Source organism: Mustela erminea, chromosome 6, assembly GCF_009829155.1.
Source record: "Mustela erminea isolate mMusErm1 chromosome 6, mMusErm1.Pri, whole genome shotgun sequence".
In the NCBI taxonomy this organism is placed as follows: domain Eukaryota; kingdom Metazoa; phylum Chordata; class Mammalia; order Carnivora; family Mustelidae; genus Mustela; species Mustela erminea.
The window spans coordinates 64,887,339-64,904,441 of NC_045619.1; the positions used below are offsets into that span (position 1 = coordinate 64,887,339).

The following is a 17,103-nucleotide window of genomic DNA, read 5'->3' on the forward strand; positions in this document are numbered from 1 at the left end:
TTGGGTGTCCTGCTCAGTGGGCAATCTGCTTCTCCCTCTCACTCTGTCCCTTTCCCCCTGCTCATGCTCTGTCTCTCTCTCTCTCTCTCAAATAAATAAAATCTTTTTTTTTTTTTAAAAAGGATATATGTTGCAATTATGTTTACATATTAAGATGCACTGTATTAAGTTTTTATATTTTTATATGTACTTTTTCACACTTAAGATCATTTTTATAATAGTAACCTTCACTTTTTTGTTTTTGCAGAGATACAGTAAATCTTAAACCTTGACCTACTGCCCATTTTTGTTTTGGCTTACTTGTATCTCTTAGGGACAACACATTGTTGCATTTTGTTTCTATGCCAGGCAGTGATCTTTGCTTTATTTGACTCAGTATTTTATATGTTTTAACTGCTACATTTCTGTTTTCTTTGCCGTGTATGTTTTTCTTTATTGTTCCTAGTCTTCCCCCTCCCCCTTTTTTTTAAAGGCAATCTCCCTTTCAAAAAAGATAACTTCTAATTTGGTTAACCCATTTTTACAGAAATATCATGGCACAATTGTTTCCATTACTGCTGATGTATATTTCTGTTAATGAATCTTGGGGAACCTGGGTGGCTCAGTGCATTAAGCCTCTGTCTTCAGCCCAGGTCATGATCTCAGGGTCCTGGGATCGAGCCCCACATCAGGCTCTCTGCTTGGCAGGGAACCTGTTCCCCCGCCCCCCGCCCCGCTTGCCTCTCTGCCTACTAGTGATCTCTCTCTCAAAAAAAAAAAAAAAAGAATCTTAGCTATGCCTTCAGAAGTCATGTGATATCCAGCCTTTTCAAGATAGTCTAGACACTTATAAATTGTTTATACCTTATATTTTTCAAAATGTTGTTTGATTAATCTTGACATCTCTAACCCAGCTTTTTGTTGATGCTGCAATCTACTTGTCCTTTTTGGGTAACTCTCACTAGATCCTTGTCTGGATATTTTTAGCTCATCGATAAATTGTTGCAGGTTCTGTAGCTCCTTAAATAGCTACATTCACCTCCAGAACAGACTGTTCTGAACTCACCAACCAATGATTTAATTAGTGTCTTTGTCATCAGTAAACAAGTGCCTTCCTGGTGGTTGTCCTTAGCATCTGGACAAGGTGCCTTTGGTCTCTAACTCACTGCCCTCTTATCTGCTAGGGGTTTCAGTTGCATTTTTATCTCTGCTGGTGGCAGAAAATATTCTTTGGTGTAACCTCTGGCAAAATTAGTACCTTAGACCAGTCATTTGCCAGGTTCTGCTTTTTACTTCCAAGGTATATAGATAATTTTTCAGAAGGGTCTGAAACACATTTCATGTAGGACTTTCTGTCTGTGAATCCATCTGTGTAACTATTCTTAGGTAATTTAATCAGTATACAGTGATAGAATACAATATCCTAGCATGTTTATATTCCCCACCCCACCCCCCTTTTTTTAAAGCATAGCTTTCTGGGGCACTTGGGTAGCTCAGTTGGTTAGGTGTCTGCCTTCGGCTCAGGTCATCATCCCAGAGTTCTGGGATCAAGCCCTGCATCTGTCTCCTTGCTTGGCAGGGAGCCGCCTTCTCCCTTTCCCTCTGCTTGCTGCTCCCCCTACTTGTGTTCTCTCCCTCTTTCTCTGTCAAATTAATTAATTAATTCATTAATTAATTTTTAAGATTTTATTTATTCATGGGGGGGTAGGGGAAGAGAGAGAGAGCAGGACGAGGAGCAGAGGGAGAGAGACAAGCAGACTCCAGGCTGAGCGCCGAGCCCAATGTGGGGCTTGATCTCAGGAACCTGAGATCATGACCTGAGTGGAAAGCAGGAGTCGAACGCTTAATTGACTGAGCCACCCAGGGGCCCCAATTAATTAATTTTTAAAAACATAGCTTTTTTCCTGGGTGATGCAGTCAGATTACTGTCCAACTCTTGTTTCTGGCGCAGGTCATGAGATCGAGGCCAACATTGGGCTCCCTGCTCATCCTCACATCCCCCAAAACCATATCTTTCTGTTTATGTGTTTCATGCTTAAAATACGAGGATACCCAGGGACATTTCAATGACAGTTGCTATAAATGGCTTTTCATATACCTCTAAGATAGCTGCATTATAATTGACTCTATTGAGCATCCAGAAAATTGTCTTTAATTTCTTTCTGAAGTCAGATTTCTACTCTGCTTGCATAATTATTTGACCTCCAGTAGGCTGATGATTCTTAAATTGGATTACCTTGGTCTGTTTCCTAGTTTTATTGGTATTTCTTTCCTTCTCATCAGCAATGCAATTTAGCTATGATTTAGCTGGCTTCATGAGCCTGTCATTACTAATCATAGGTTTGTCTTCCAGCTTATGTCAGTCTGCCTCACTGATGCTCCACCTCTTTTATTGGGTTTATAAATACCCAACAACTTTTATAGCATCTTTGTTTCTGTCTTGCAAATATTTAAAGTTGATGTAATAACTTCCTCTATTATCAGGTGAGAATTTTCAAACTAGCTCTTTCTTTCTTTAATAACTACTATAGTTATTACTATATTGCAATAGTTATAGTTATTAATATAAAATGTTGCTATAGTTAGTACAGTTATTAATATGTAGTTTAAAAAAAACCTGGGGTGCCTGCGTGGCTCAGTGGGTTAAAGCCTCTGCCTTTGGCTCAGGTCATGGTCCCAGGGTCCTGGGATCAAGCCCTGCATCGGGCTCCCTGCTCAGCAGGGAGCCTGCTTCCCCCTCTCTCTCTGCCTGCCTCTCTGCCTGCTTGTGATCTCTGTCTGTAAATTAAATAAATAAAATCTTTAAAAAATAAAAAAATCCTAACAGTTTTAAGAGTTACTTGGGCATGTTTTCCTTTGTTTCATTCAGGGGATTTCTTGGGGCTTTAGTTGTGAGATTTCTTCACTTTTAGATTGTTTCCACGTGGTTAGCTAGGAAGAAATACCCTGTCATTTTCTATTTACCGACACTGGGCTGCAAAATCATTGTGGTTTGCTCATGAGAATCCTTTGTTAAGAAAAATTATCAAAGGCATGGGAATAAGACAACAAATGACTATGTGACATTTACTCTAATGTAACAAACCTAGAAGAATACAAGTTTGACTTATTTGTATCTATACTATTATATTTTACAACTCTGTCACCTTAGAACTTAACATACAGAATAGGATAAGTGTGATTATTTCTTGTTTTCTATAGTAGGAAATAAGACTTCAAATGTTACAGTTTAATTGCCTTGTAGGCAATAAATTGAACAAATTTGTGTCTAATTTACCAGTCTCATTCTTTTTTATTTTTTTCATGAACTATGTAACCCCAGTTTTTCAAATTTAATTTGAGTATATTGACATATGTATACTTTAGTATATATATTTATTCTATTTATATATATCTATATAATAGTTTTTATAGACCTGTAATTTTCCTATTGTACAATTTACCTGCTTAAAAGTATACAATCCAGTGGTTTTATCTGTACTTACGGAATTGTGCAACCATCATCACAATCAATTTTAGAACATTTTTATCTTCCCCAAAAGAGATCTTATATCTGTTAGCAGTTACTCCCCATTTTACCTCAGTCCCCCACTCCTAGATAACACGATTTATAAACATTTCCTACCTTTCTGTGGGTTGTTGTTTCCCTTTCTTGATGGTGTCCTTTTGAGCACAAGTGTTTTTAAATTTGATGAAATTCAACTTATTTTATTGTTGTTGCTTGAGCTTATATCTAAGAAGGCTTTGCCTAACTCAGATTTTCTTTTAAACTGGCTTTGTCAAGTGTCTGGTTGCCTTATTAAATGGTTATAAAACCTTTATTTTCACTGTGTATTTATGTAAGGATTAAATTTTTAATATTTTTAAAATTGTACTTTGGTACAGTTTATGTTAACTATAATTTAGAAGCCACTTAGAATTTGATTTCTTATACTTGATCATTGAGCACGTCAGATCACAAGGCAAACCAGTAAAGTATGAGAGAATCATCATTAACAGAAAACACTGGTAATAAAGGCTCTTAATTTTTCACCTTTCCATTTTAACCTAAACATTCAGATTGTATTAGCAGCCAGGAGTTTGATGTGACTGATCAATAAATTTTTTAATTCATAATTAACTGAGATTGTGTGGATCAGTTGAATGGCATAACATTGAATTATAAACTTTTCTGTTTAAGACCTGAGAAAAATAGCATAAGTAGACTTTTTAAAGAATGGAGGAGATACTGTAGTTTGCACAGCTTTCTCTTGACAAGCAAGTTCCCACGGGCCCAGTAGTCCCAGCCAGATAACCTAGTAATCATGATTGACTACGTCCTTCCTTTCATCCCTCACCTTTAAGCAATCATGCTCTATACCTTTGATATGAATGTCTCTAGAATTTTGTCACAATATCCATCCCTGCTGCTACCATTTTCATTAAGGTCCTCACGGTCTCTCATGCGCATTACTGAAATCCTCCTAACTTGTCTGTCTCCCCACATTTTGCTCTTCTCAGATCCATCTTCCACACTATTTCCAGATGATATTCCTCACTGGCTTAATATTTAAAAGGTCAGTGGTTTCCTGTACCCTTTAGGATAAGGACTAAGGAATTTGGCCAGGGTGGTTCTCTTTAGGCTCATCTCTTGATACTCCTCTGCCCTTCCTCCCTAAGCTTAGACATTAACTGGCCTAACCTGCTTTATTTCCTTAAATGTACCACTGTCCTTTACCTCCCGAGTTTTTCTTACATGTTGCTTTCCAGTCCTATAATGCCCTTCCTTTCATTCTTTATCCATTGTTGGTTCTGGAAGATCTTGTTGGAACCTTCTCAAGCATGTTTCCTGAACCACCACCACATACCACCTCAGAATCCTGGGACCCTCACAGAACCCCATGCATTCTACTTACCTATGCTGTCTCTTTCTCAGTCTCAGCACAGCCTATTCATGAAGACTCAGGTAAGTGCTAGCTCTTGCAGAAAGGTTTCCCTACAACTCGTAGTGACTGCTCCCCACTCACAGGCTGTATACTTAGGTGTTTCCACCATGAACTGTTAAAATAAGATTGCTCTTTTCTTGACATGCAGGGTCTGGTGTTTTGACCTGGGAGGGAGAGGGAGCCTGCAGCCTGGTGGCTTTGCAGTGAGTGTTCATCAGGGGAGCAGGTAGAGGTTTGGGGTGACATCAGGACAAAAGAGGGGACTACTTCACAGAAGTAGGTCTCAGAGAGTTGGCCAGAAGTGTGTTCTAAAAGCAGACTTAGGCTACTGCATAGTTTTACTCATAGCTCTGTGAGCGGCAGCTGCCCTGGTGGCTCCTGACATTATTTCGTTCTCTTACTAGGCTTCAACTCAGAGCCTGGTGCAAAATAGATCTCGAGAAAATTGTTGAATGAGTGAATGGTGGTCCTGGTTATTTCCCCCACCGAAGGAGGAAAGGAGTGAGCCTTATTGAGGTGCCCTTCTGAGGGGGTTGTCCACATCTGATACCCCCCTCTAGGAATACCAGAAATGTGATGGTCATTGTCACTTGCAGCCTCCTCCCAATCCAGTGCCTTGTTTACTTTCCTGTCTTCAAAATAGCTGTAAGGCTTTGCTTACTTGTAACTTCCTAAAGGCAACAAAATGTTTCCTTGAGAATGATGGGATTTATGCTGTGGGGTATCTGGTTAACTTGCATTAAATATACAAGAATATTCATTTATTGCATTAAATATACAAGAATACAAATATACTTGCTTAAATATACAAGAAAACACAAATAGAGCACTGTGGTTCTGGCATTGATTTTCAGGTCCCTCTCTAGTGAGGTGGTGAAGCGCTTAGCCAGGAGCATCAAAGGGAACTCTGTCTGTGGGGCTGTCTGTCTGCGTCCTCTGTTTTTTTTGTCAGCTTGGCTCTCCTGCTTTCCTCTTGGGTCTTTCACAATTCTTGTAGTTTTGAATGCCCACACAGCTGTGGCCATAGTGTTGTTTATATAACTCATAGGAGGGTCTCTATTTTCTTCTTTGTAATTGTTCTGAATTTAGATTTTATTAAATTACTTTTTTAAAAATATTTTACAGTTTAAGAAAATTTTGTTCTCTTTATGTCCAAATCCCTCCAGTCCCTCTCATCCCATGTGGAATTTCTGTAGGAACAAGGGCAGGACAGAAGTTTTTTTTACCAGAGGTGAAAGAGTGACATGTACTGAAACAGGAATAAAAAATAAAAGTAAATGTAAAAAGATACCAGGGAAGTGATTTTAGCAACTTGGGGATTGAACATTTTGCATGTGGGAAATTTGGGGATTGGATTTGAGAGTGGAAAGTGGAAAGCTAGAGCTTTTTACTCCAGCTGGGTTGCCAGACCTGCTTATGTCTCTAAAGCACTTGGGAATCACCCTGAGTATCAGTTCTGCGGTCCAGTGCACAGAGATTCTGCTCCCGCAGTTTTGGTGCACTGCCCTTGAGAAGTGATGGGAGAGGTTTCTGTGTACCTTCTTCTGTCTCAGAATTGTCCTTTAGCCCAGGATTGAGGCATGATTTTGTAGCAGGAATCCTGAAAATCAGGGACAAGTTGAGTATAGGAGAGGAGGAAGATGGGGCTGAGGGCCAGTGTGATTGTCTAGATCTGTGATGCCCACTATGGGAGCCAAAAGTCATGAGACCACTACGGAGGACTTCAGATGTGGTTAATCTGAATTGAGGTGTGCTGTGAGGATAAATAAAATCTGCCTGGGATGTTAGAGATGAAATCCTATAAGAAGAAATTTATAATATACCACTGATAAATTTTATACTGATTATATATTGAGATGATATTTTGAGTACATTCATTGAAACAAAGTATATTACTAAAATTAATTTATCATGTTTCATTCTTTTTTAATGTAGCTCATAGAAAGTTTGAAATGATGCATGTTTTTATTGTATTTCCATTGGACAGCACTGGCCTAGACCAAGCACTGGGCTCTTGGCCCGAGGAGGGCCAAGGATGAGCGTGCTGGCGAGGAATAAATGGTGTATGGAGCCCACCCCCACTGCCCTCCTCTGCTGTCCTCTGCCTCTGGTTTGGGTAGTTTCTTCTAAGCTGCCAACTCCTGATTCGTTCAGCTGATTCTGAGTGGTGGGAGGACTTGTACTGCACTCTACCTTTGGGTATGAAGACTAACTTCGAATTTGGGTCCCATCTAAACAAACATCCTTTAGAGCCCAAGACCATGGATGCTCACAACACCCCAAAGCTGCCTTGACTACAGCCCTCTGGGGCTTGATGATTTTACTCCAGCTGGGTTGCCAGACCTGCTTGTGTCTCTAAAGCACTTGGGAATCACCCTGAGTATCAGTTCTGTGGTCCAGTGCACAGAGATTCTGCTCCCACAGTTCTGGTGCACTGCCCTTGAGAAGTGATGGGACAGGTTTCTGTGTGCCTTGTTCTGTCTCGGAATCGTCCTTTAGCCCAGGAGTTACTCACCTGTTTATCTAAGTCTCTTTATTTATTTATTTATTTTAAAAAGATTTTATTTATTTGACAGAGAAAGAGATCACAAGTAGGCAGAGCGGCAGGGCGGGTGGGGTGGGGGGCGGAGAGCAGGCTTCCTGCTGAGCAGAGAGCCCAATGGGGGGCTTAATCCCAGGACCCTGCGATCATGACCTGAACCAAAGGCAGAGGCTTAGCCCACTGAGCCACCCAGGTGCCCCTATCTAAGTCTCTTTAGAAATGTGATCCTTTGACATTCAGTCTGGTAAATCTTGGATTCAACCTAAGAACAAAAGCCCAAGTTAACTATGGCTTCTGCATAGGGCAGGAGCCTGCAGAAGAGAAAACACAATGATCCACTATTTTTTTTTTTTAAAGATTTTATTTATTTATTTGTCAGAGAGAGAGCGAGCGCGAGTGAGCACAGGCAGACAGAGTGGCAGGCAGAGTCAGAGGGAGAAGCAGGCTCCCTGCGGAGCAAGGAGCCCGATGTGGGACTCGATCCCATGACATCCCATGACGCCGGGATCACGACCCGAGCTGAAAGCAGCTGCTCAACCAACTGAGCCACCCAGGCGTCCCACAATGATCCACTATTAAGGCCCCTCTTCTGTGGCTGCTCCCGAGTAATTGGGTTTCCATCTGACAGATTGGAAGGGGACAGGATGTAAAGCTGTGTATGCTTGATGGAAGAAGTATTGCCTTTATAATATTGTAAATGGTTGTCTTTCAAGTCCAGGAAATAAATAGAATGGGATTTTCAGTGAACAAATATAAAGGCCCCCTACCAGCATCATGTATTTTCATGAGATGTGGTCCTGGATAAGCAAGTGGAATATATCTGCTTAAGTGGGTAGATCTGTTTCTGCTGTTTGGAAATCTAGGCTAAGGCTTGTATTATTTTGTAGGAAAATATTAAGATAAGAAATACTAAGGTGAATGTAGAACTCAGCATCTTCCTTCTAAGGAAGCTTTTGTTCTCTTTCCATTTTGAGTTGGTAGTTTCAAACAGGCACAAACAGAACCTTAGATTTTGATTGTGACAGCCTCAGGGCAGTATGTCTTCCTAATATTTATAGCTCTTGGAGCCCCGAGCATAAGAACTATTTCATAATAAACTCTGAACAAATTGAATTCAAATTTAAATTATTATTTTTAAATGCATCATGTGTTTCAAATGAGCTATGCAAAATGAGCTGTTCCTTTCATGCTTTAGCAACCAACAGGACCTTGTATTAGGAGGTCCTAACACTAAGGAGGTCCTTAGCGAGGTGACACTTGCTACCTCAGTTGTTGGAAATTGCCTTTCTGGGTTACTTATCGATACTTTACTTCTTCTTTTTTTTTTTTAATTTAAAATATTTTATTTACTTATTTAACAGAGAGGTCACAAGTAGGCAGAGAGGCAGGCATGGAGAGGGGGAAGCAGGCTCCCCACTGAGCAGAGAGCCCGACGCAGGGCTCTATCCCAGGACCCCGAGATCATGATCTGAGCCGAAGGCAGAGGCCCAACCCACTGAGCCATGCAGGTGCCCCTCAATACTTTACTTCTTGAAGAAAACTTACGTAAGCCTTTAAGCCTACATTTCTGTTTCTGTTATAATCTTAAATCCCTGAGAAAGTGGTAAAAAATTAAGGAAACGATTTTCTTCTTTTTGCCTAACACTGGAACTTCAAGACAGAGTGCACTATTCATAACAAATACAATGCCAAGCCCAAGGTTTTTATTTAAGGACTCTATTTCTTGCTGTGCAGTGCTCTAACAACTATGTGTTTCAGTGTAAGTTATCTGTTGAGTATTCTGTAGAGGGAATCACACACTGGCTTTAAGTTTTTGTCAGCCCTGCTTTAACTGAAAGCTAGAGTTTTGTTTGTTTGTTTGTTTTTGGTTTAATAGAAAAGCTGAAATTCATCTGGGCTTTCCTGTTCAAGAAATAAGTCAGGGTCTCAGACAGGGGCTTGCTTTTCCATGAAGAACCAATATTCAGTCCATTGTCTTTCCTCTCTACGTCAATAAAGATGTGAGAATGGGAGACTGCATGATTGGGTGGCAGATTCCACGTGAAGCCCGCAAACAGTGTCTTATTTGCTGTGGGACACTGAGCGAGTCACAGCCTCCATAAGGCTGCTCCCCAGCTGCAACAATGAAGCTGATACCCACTTCGCAGAGATTGTATGAGGATCAGCTAATCCTTCTGTGCTGATACTTGGTGTACTAGAAAATGCTGTACATGTTTAAGGGATTTTTAATGTTATTGGATGTGGTTCATTAGTATACCAATAGGATTCCTCTGTGGAAATCTGGAAATCTTTGATGATGCATAGTAAGGAATTAGTACTTGTTCGCTCAGCGGAAGTCAAATGTGTGCTCTGAGAGAGAAATAAAGATGTTGTTAAATGCTTTACGGAAAGAAACAGACCTTAGGTAAGAAATGAACCAAGCATTTCTTTTGCAGAACGTGTTATTTACCTTTTTTTTTTTTTTTTAAAGAGATTATATGGGTGAGAAGCTGTTGCTGACAGTCTTGCATGTTGAAATTCTTTTTTTCTACTCTAGTGAGGCCGTCTCTGCTAATAGAATAACTGTATTAATGGCACATTAAAAAGGTCAGAGAGACCTAATGATGTTTCAGATTCACTTTTTTATTTATCCATGCTAACAAGAGTTCTCATTTACACTGTATTTATTGTAGCTTAATATAAAATAAGAAAACGTAAGGCTGGCATAGCTTTTTAATGATGCTTCTGTGACATTGAGGGGAGACGTCTTTCCTCACACACTCCTCACTCTTTGCTGGTGTGCATGAGCTAGCCCATGCTAGGTGCTGAGGGGGCCACCCAAAAGCAGAATCTTCATTCTTTACCATTCAGCTACCTGGCTGGACAGCTGGAAAGCCAGCAGGTATCTCTTTTAGGCCCATATAAAGCTATGTGTTTGCCTCAGGCCAAAAATGAAAGTATAAAATGGAAATATTTTCAGATTTTTAGGTATTGTTTTAATACCAGGTTAATTTCTTTTCTCTTTTTTTTTTTTTTTTTGAGATTTTATTTACTTATTTGACAGAGAGAGAGATCACAAGCTGGCAGACAGGCAAGCAGAGAGAGAGAGGGAAGCAGGCTCCCCACTGAGCAGAGAGCCCAATGTGGGTCTTGATCCCAGGACCCTGAGATCATGATCTGAGCTGAAGGCAGAGGCTTAACCCACTGAGCCACCCAGGCGCCCTGATACCAGGTTAATTTCTTAAAACCCACCAAATCCATCCATTTAAAGAACGAGGTGCTGGGGAAATAATAATCCGCAAGACACAGCCCTGCCCCTAGGAGCTTCTGCTTTCAGGGGGCAGCAGACACACGAACACCCATGGACAGGGCAGTGTGTATGCCTGGGTGAGTCTGTGGGAGCACAGAGAGGGACCCAGCTTGGCCTAGCAGCCGGCTGTGACAGGCAGGGTTTGTCAGAGGATGGGACTGGAAGGGTCGGCCAGGGCTGGAGTTCAGCAGCCTGTGAGAGTTGGTTCCAGAAGGTGAGGCGAGCTGACAGGTGCTGCCCTCAGGGACTGGATACCTACCTGAGAGAGAGCCAGGAAGACTGTAGTGACAAGTGTGTACAGACAAGAGAAAAGGAGAGGTGGGGGCCATGCTCCAGTCTCAGTCTCAAACAGATACCCAAGAAGCCCATGAATTGGAGGGAATACAGGGAGGAGCGGGGCAGCTGTGATGAAGGCCTGTGGCCTAAAGGGAGGGTGCTACCTTGCGTAATGGTAGCCACTTGTTTTGGGTTCACGAGAAGCCTGGTTTTACTCTTGTTTTCCATCTTAATGGAAAGAATTAATAAGAATATAAGAATTCTTTTATATCTATCTATCTATCTCTATATATATTTTAAAGACTTTATTTACTTATTGGACAGACAGAGATCACAAGTAGGCAGAGAGGCAGGCAGAGAGAGAGGAGGAAACAGGCTCCCTGCTGAGCAGAGAGCCCGATGTGGGGCTCGATCTCAGAATCCTGGGATCGTGACCTGAGCCGAAGGCAGAGGCTCTAACCCACTAAGCCACCCAGGCGCCCCAAGAATATAAGAATTCTTAATAAGAATTTAGATTCTTACGGGAATTTTTAAAATAGACCTACATTTATTTATTTATTTATTTATTTATTTATTTATTTATTTGACAGAGAAAGTGAGCATGCATGTGCAGTGCAGGAGGTATGGAGGTGGAGAGGGAGAGGGAGAGAGAATTCTCAGGCAGGCTCCAGGCTCAGTGTGAAACGCAACAGGGTGCTCAATCTCACCACCCTGAGATTGTGACCTGAGCTGAAATCAAGACCCAGATGCTTAACTGACTGAGCCCCCCAGTCACCCCAAAATAGCCCTACCTTTAATTGACCAGGTTTGGTTAGACCATTGGTTCTTATAATCCACTAGAACTTTAAAATAAATGCAGTGAGAAGCTGGCAAGAGTCATTTAGATGTCTTTTCCAGTTTCACTAAGTGTTCAGAAATGGTCTTGCCATCTCTGTTCCAAGGTGCTGAAGCAGCAGGTGTTTAGTGGTACTTCTGGACCTCGGTCCTGGAAAGCCTAGAAGGTCCTGGTGCCTTCTACTCTGTTATGGAGGAGCAAAAGGATGAAGGTGACAGACTGCCATCTATACAGTCCATTTAGCTGGGGTTGCCCTATGGTTTTCTGCCCCAGCGCTGTGTCCTGCAGGTCAGGTCCTGCTTTCATTCACCCTGTCCTTGTCTATAGATGGTTTTCCATGATTTCCTTTTCTTGTGTGTCTTCTGTTTCTGTTCTCTAATACTGTGATGATGTTCACCCATGTTCTTGCAGTCATTCTTTTTTTTTTTTTTAAAGATTTTACTTTTATTTATTTATTTGACAGAGACAGAGAGGGAACACAAGCAGGGGGAGTGGGAGAGGGAAAAGCTGGCTTCCCACTAAGCAGCGAGCCCAATGTGGTCTCGATCCCAGGACCCTGGGATCATGACCTGAGCCGAAGGCGGCAGACACTTAACAGATTGAGTCACCCAGGTGCCCCAGTTGCATTCATTCTTATTGCCAAATAGATTTCCTTTGAATGGGTATATTACAATGTATGTGTCCTTTTATTGTAGATGGACATCTGGTTGTCTCCAGTTTCGGACCTTTAAGAGTTGTGAACAATGTTGTGAATGTCTTTTGGGAAACATCTCTGTGCAGTGCTGTTGGATATAAACTCTGGAGTAGACTTGCTAGATCATGTGTGCATTTAATGTGCTATCATGAAGCTGCCCACCATTCTCCAAAGGGGCTTCATCAGTTTATGTAGTGTTTCATGGTTCCCATTTCTCCACAACCTTGCCCAACACTGTCATGATATTTTTCCTTTTGGACATTTTAGCAGGAGTCATTTTAAAATTTTTATATTACACATTTTTAATTCTGTACTCTAATATGACCCGTATTGTTAACTGTCCTCAAAAAGTGTCCTGGGGTGCCTGGGTGGCACTCAGTGTGTTGGGCCTCTGCCTTCAGCTTCGGTTGTGATCTCAGGGTCCTGGGATCAAGGCCGCATCAGGTTCTCTGCTCAGCGGAGAGAGCCTGCTTACCCTCTCTCTCTCTGCCTGTCTTTCTGCCTACTTAAGACCTCTCTCTCTGTCAAATAAATAAATAAAATCTTTAAAAAAAAAATGTCCTGTTTGTGTACAGTTTGAAGCCATTTGGGGGCTCTGCCTGGACTGTCCATCTTCCATCTCTATTAGTTAAAAAAAAAAAAAAAAATCTGCAGATTCTAGGACGTCATCTCTGAATCCTCCATTTTTCACTAATCTCTCATTTCTTAGAACTCCACTGAAATTTGATCTTTATATTTCACAGTTACTCAACCATGTCATGTGTGTATGCGTTCTTACCATCAAAGCTGTGAAAATGCCCTTCTGAAGAACAGGGGATCAGATACTACCTGTCCACCTAGAAAAGTACATAGAGTAATCACTCAACATCTCTTGAATTCCAGGAAGGATGTTCTGTTTATGGAGAAGGGTAGTGCAAGAGGCAGCTTTCTGTGGCTAGTTCTGGAGAAGATGATAGGAGGGAGGAGAAGATGCTAACAATGATAATAAGCAGGTTATGCCTAAAAAAGTCCTGTCATTATTGCTGGGGCACAGTGAGACTGCGGAGACCTTTTTGAAGCATCAATGGTAATTCAAGAGCAGAAAATAGGGGACAGTGTAGGGATTTTAGGACAGCTCACCAAAACCCAGAAGCTAGAGGCAGAGTCAGGGCAGTGGGGGTGCTCCACAGTGGTGGTAAAGGTGGTTTGTACTGTGGTCGGTCTATCGACAGTGTTAGCCAATGCTGCTCCCAAGAGGACTGTGCGTATATAATAGGTGTCCTGTATTTACGAAACAATGAAGGACTTTTTGGGGAATGAGAAAGAAGGATCCTTTGAGCAATAACATTTTTATATAAAACAAGAAAGAGCTGTATATTTCTGCTTGCAATGCATGATTTTTTCCTATGTACTTCTCCTAGGCATCTTCCTAGGATAAGGAAATAGGTTAGGCTCATGTTATTTCTTAGCCGAAACCGTTTTTTTCAAAGGCAAGGAACAGAATCTGTGTATACGTTTGCCCTTACAACACTCATTTTTTTCTTGATAAAAATGAAGATTTAGATTTTAAGAGGTACCCAGTTTGCGCAGGTGCCATTAAATGCTCGCCAGACCCCTAGAAGCCGCCCCTTCCATCTCCCATAGTCACCAGCCTGTTAACGCAACTTCATGGCTGAATTCCTGTGTTTTCCCTTTTCATTTTGTGGGCAAGAGATCCTAGTGGCTTTCGTCCTGTTTGTTAGCAGAAATTCATGGTAGAAAATTGGTAAATAATTCATTTTGGTTTTCCTCCTGCTTCGAAAAAGAGAACTCAGCAGGGCAGAGATAGGCAACAGATTATTCCATTTTTGAAATTTTAGCAGAAATAAACAAGGTGATTAGTTTAAAATGTAATTCATAGTCAGTGAGTTAATAGAAAACCTTGAGTTGCTGATTACAGCTAGCTCAACTAGTCCTCTAAAATGTAATTAGCTTTTGGTGTGATTCCAAGTGGCTTCTTTATGCTTAATTTTCAGAAATTTTCCAGTGCTGTTTCAGTATTTCAAATAGTTTTTAAAGAGTTTAGTAGCAACATTAATCTGAATTCATATGCACTGCGAGGTAGGTGATGTCTCTTGAGTTTTGGGAGACAATACATATGTCTCAAAAGGGGTAAGTTAGGGGCGCCTGGGTGGTCAGTGGGTTAAGCCTCTGCCTTCAGCTCAGGTCATGATCCCAGGGTCCTGGGATCGAGCCCTGAATCGGGCTCTCTGCTCAGCACGGAGCCTGCTTCCTCTTCTCTCTGCCTGCCTCTCTGCCTACTTGTGATCTCTGTCAAATAAATAAAATCTTCAAAAAAAAAAAAAAAAAAAACAACAAGGGGGTTAAGTTAATGTTGTTGACTTTCCTAGTGTTATAGGAAGGTAAGTTGCTTTTAGTTCTGTGGTTTACTTTAGTGTTTTAATATATTTGGGTTATAACCTGTTTAAAAAGTCACAATGAACATTTTAAAAAAATCTAAATAACTACACTGAGATATAACTGAAAAAAATATTATTCTTTATTTTTTTCTTTTTGCCAATGCAATATTACAAGTCTAGAAAATATAAGAAACTATGGGGTGCCTGGGTGGCCCAGTTGGTTAAGTGGCTGCCTTTAGCTCAGGTCATGATCCCAGCGTCCTGGGATCCAGTCCCACATCGGGCTCCCTGCTTGGCGGGGAGCCTGCTGCTTCTTCTGCCTGTTGTTCCCCCTGCTTGTGTATATGCTCTCTCTCTCTCTGTCAGATAAATAAATAAAATCTTAAAAAAAAAAAAAGAAAAAGTAAAAGAAAGAAAATATAAGCAACTAGGGTGCTGGCTGACTTGGTTGGAAGAGCAAGCAACTCTTTTTTTTTTTTTTTTTAAGATTTTATTTATTTATTTGACAGAAATCACAAGTAGGAAGAGAGGCAGGCAGAGAGAGAGAGGAGCAAGCAGGCTCCCTGCTTAGCAGAGAACCTGATGTAGGAGTCGATCCCAGGACCCTGGGATCATGACCCTAGCTGAAGGCAGAGGCTTAACCCACTGAGCCACCCAGGTGCCCCAAGAGCAAGCAGCTCTTGATCTCTGGGTTGTTAGTTTGAGCCCCATGTTGCGTGTGAAAATCACTTACATAAATTAAAACAAAACAAAACAAAAAACAAGAAATGGAGGACAACTTGCAGGGCAAGGCCCAAATGTGAACTTAGCAATTAAAATAAAATTTCCACATTAGTGGGGTGCCTAAGTGGCCCAGTTGGTTAAGCGTTCCAATCTTGATCTCAGCTCAGACCTTCATCTCAGGATCTTGAGTTTTAACCCTGTGGTTAAAAAAAAAAAAAAAAAGAAAAAAGAATCGACATTAGCACTTGCAGCTATTCCATGCGCAAGCTGCCTTTAGACATAAGGAGATATTCCTGTTGCATTTCTGTTGCCTAGTTAAGAAAAAATAGTTTTTATTATGGATAATAAATACATACAGAAGTAGAGCAGATGGCATAAAGAACCTCTACAGACCCATTACCCAGTTTCAACAATCGTAGCTCATGGCCGATCTTGTTTCATTCATACCCCCACCCACTTGTGCACCCTTACTCCCAGTCCATCATTCTAAAACAAATCTCAGATTAGCATTTCATATGCATATATTTTAGTACGTTTCTGAAAGATAAGGTTCCTTAAAAAGTATAACCACAATACCATTATCACACTTTAAAAATTAGCAATGATGGGGCGCCTGGGTGGCACAGTGGGTTAAAGTAACATAACAAACTTCACCCAAATCTGTGCACTAGGAGACACCAAGCTCTAGCATGGCTTCTAGCAGTGTGAGGCGCAACTCTAGGATGACCCCAGTCCCTATTAGAATTTTTGCCTGGTGGGCACCTTGGCAAGGTGCCCCGGCATCGGGCTCTCTGCTCAGCAGGGAGCCTGCTTCCCCCTCTCTCTCTGCCTGCCTCTCTGCCTACTTGTGATTTCTGTCTGTCAAATAAATAAATAAAAATCTAAAAAAAAAAAAAAAAGATGAGCAGTGATTCTCCAGGATCCTATATCCAATCAGTGTTTCAATTTTTCCTGCTCATAAGTGGTGATTTTTCATAATGGTTTGTTTGAATTAGCACCTAAACAATATCTGCACTTTGATATGTCTCTTAGGTATCATCTGACTTACAGGTGCCCTCTTCTTCTCTCCTGCCCCCCTGCCCCTGTTAACCCTCGTACAGTGTATTTGTGGAAGAACCAGACATCATTTGTTCTGTGGAATGGCAACATTCTGGATTTGTCACATTGCATTCCTGTGGTGTCTTATAGCATGTTCTGGGTTTTTCTGTATTCTGATGTAAACTGGTGGTAAAGGGCTTGATCAGATTCAAGTTTGATTTTCTTTCTTTTCTTTTTTTTCGGGGAACAAGACTACTTCATAGGTGGTGACATCTCTCTCCAGCAGGAGGACATCTGGCTATTAGTCTCCCTTTTTGTGATGTTAAAATTGGTTAGTCAGGTCTAGGCATCTGATTTAGCCTGATCCATCCATTGTGAAGTACCCTATTAGCTTTCACTTAATAATTTTAGCAGCCATTTATAA

The 17,103-nt window shown here is 41.2% G+C and overlaps 1 protein-coding gene across 4 annotated transcripts in view; it reads left to right on the forward strand.

Annotated features, from left to right (window-relative positions):
• Positions 1-17,103, forward strand: part of TMTC1 (transmembrane O-mannosyltransferase targeting cadherins 1) — a 263,017-nt gene that overhangs the window by 123,364 nt on the left and 122,550 nt on the right. The window lies entirely within an intron of this gene.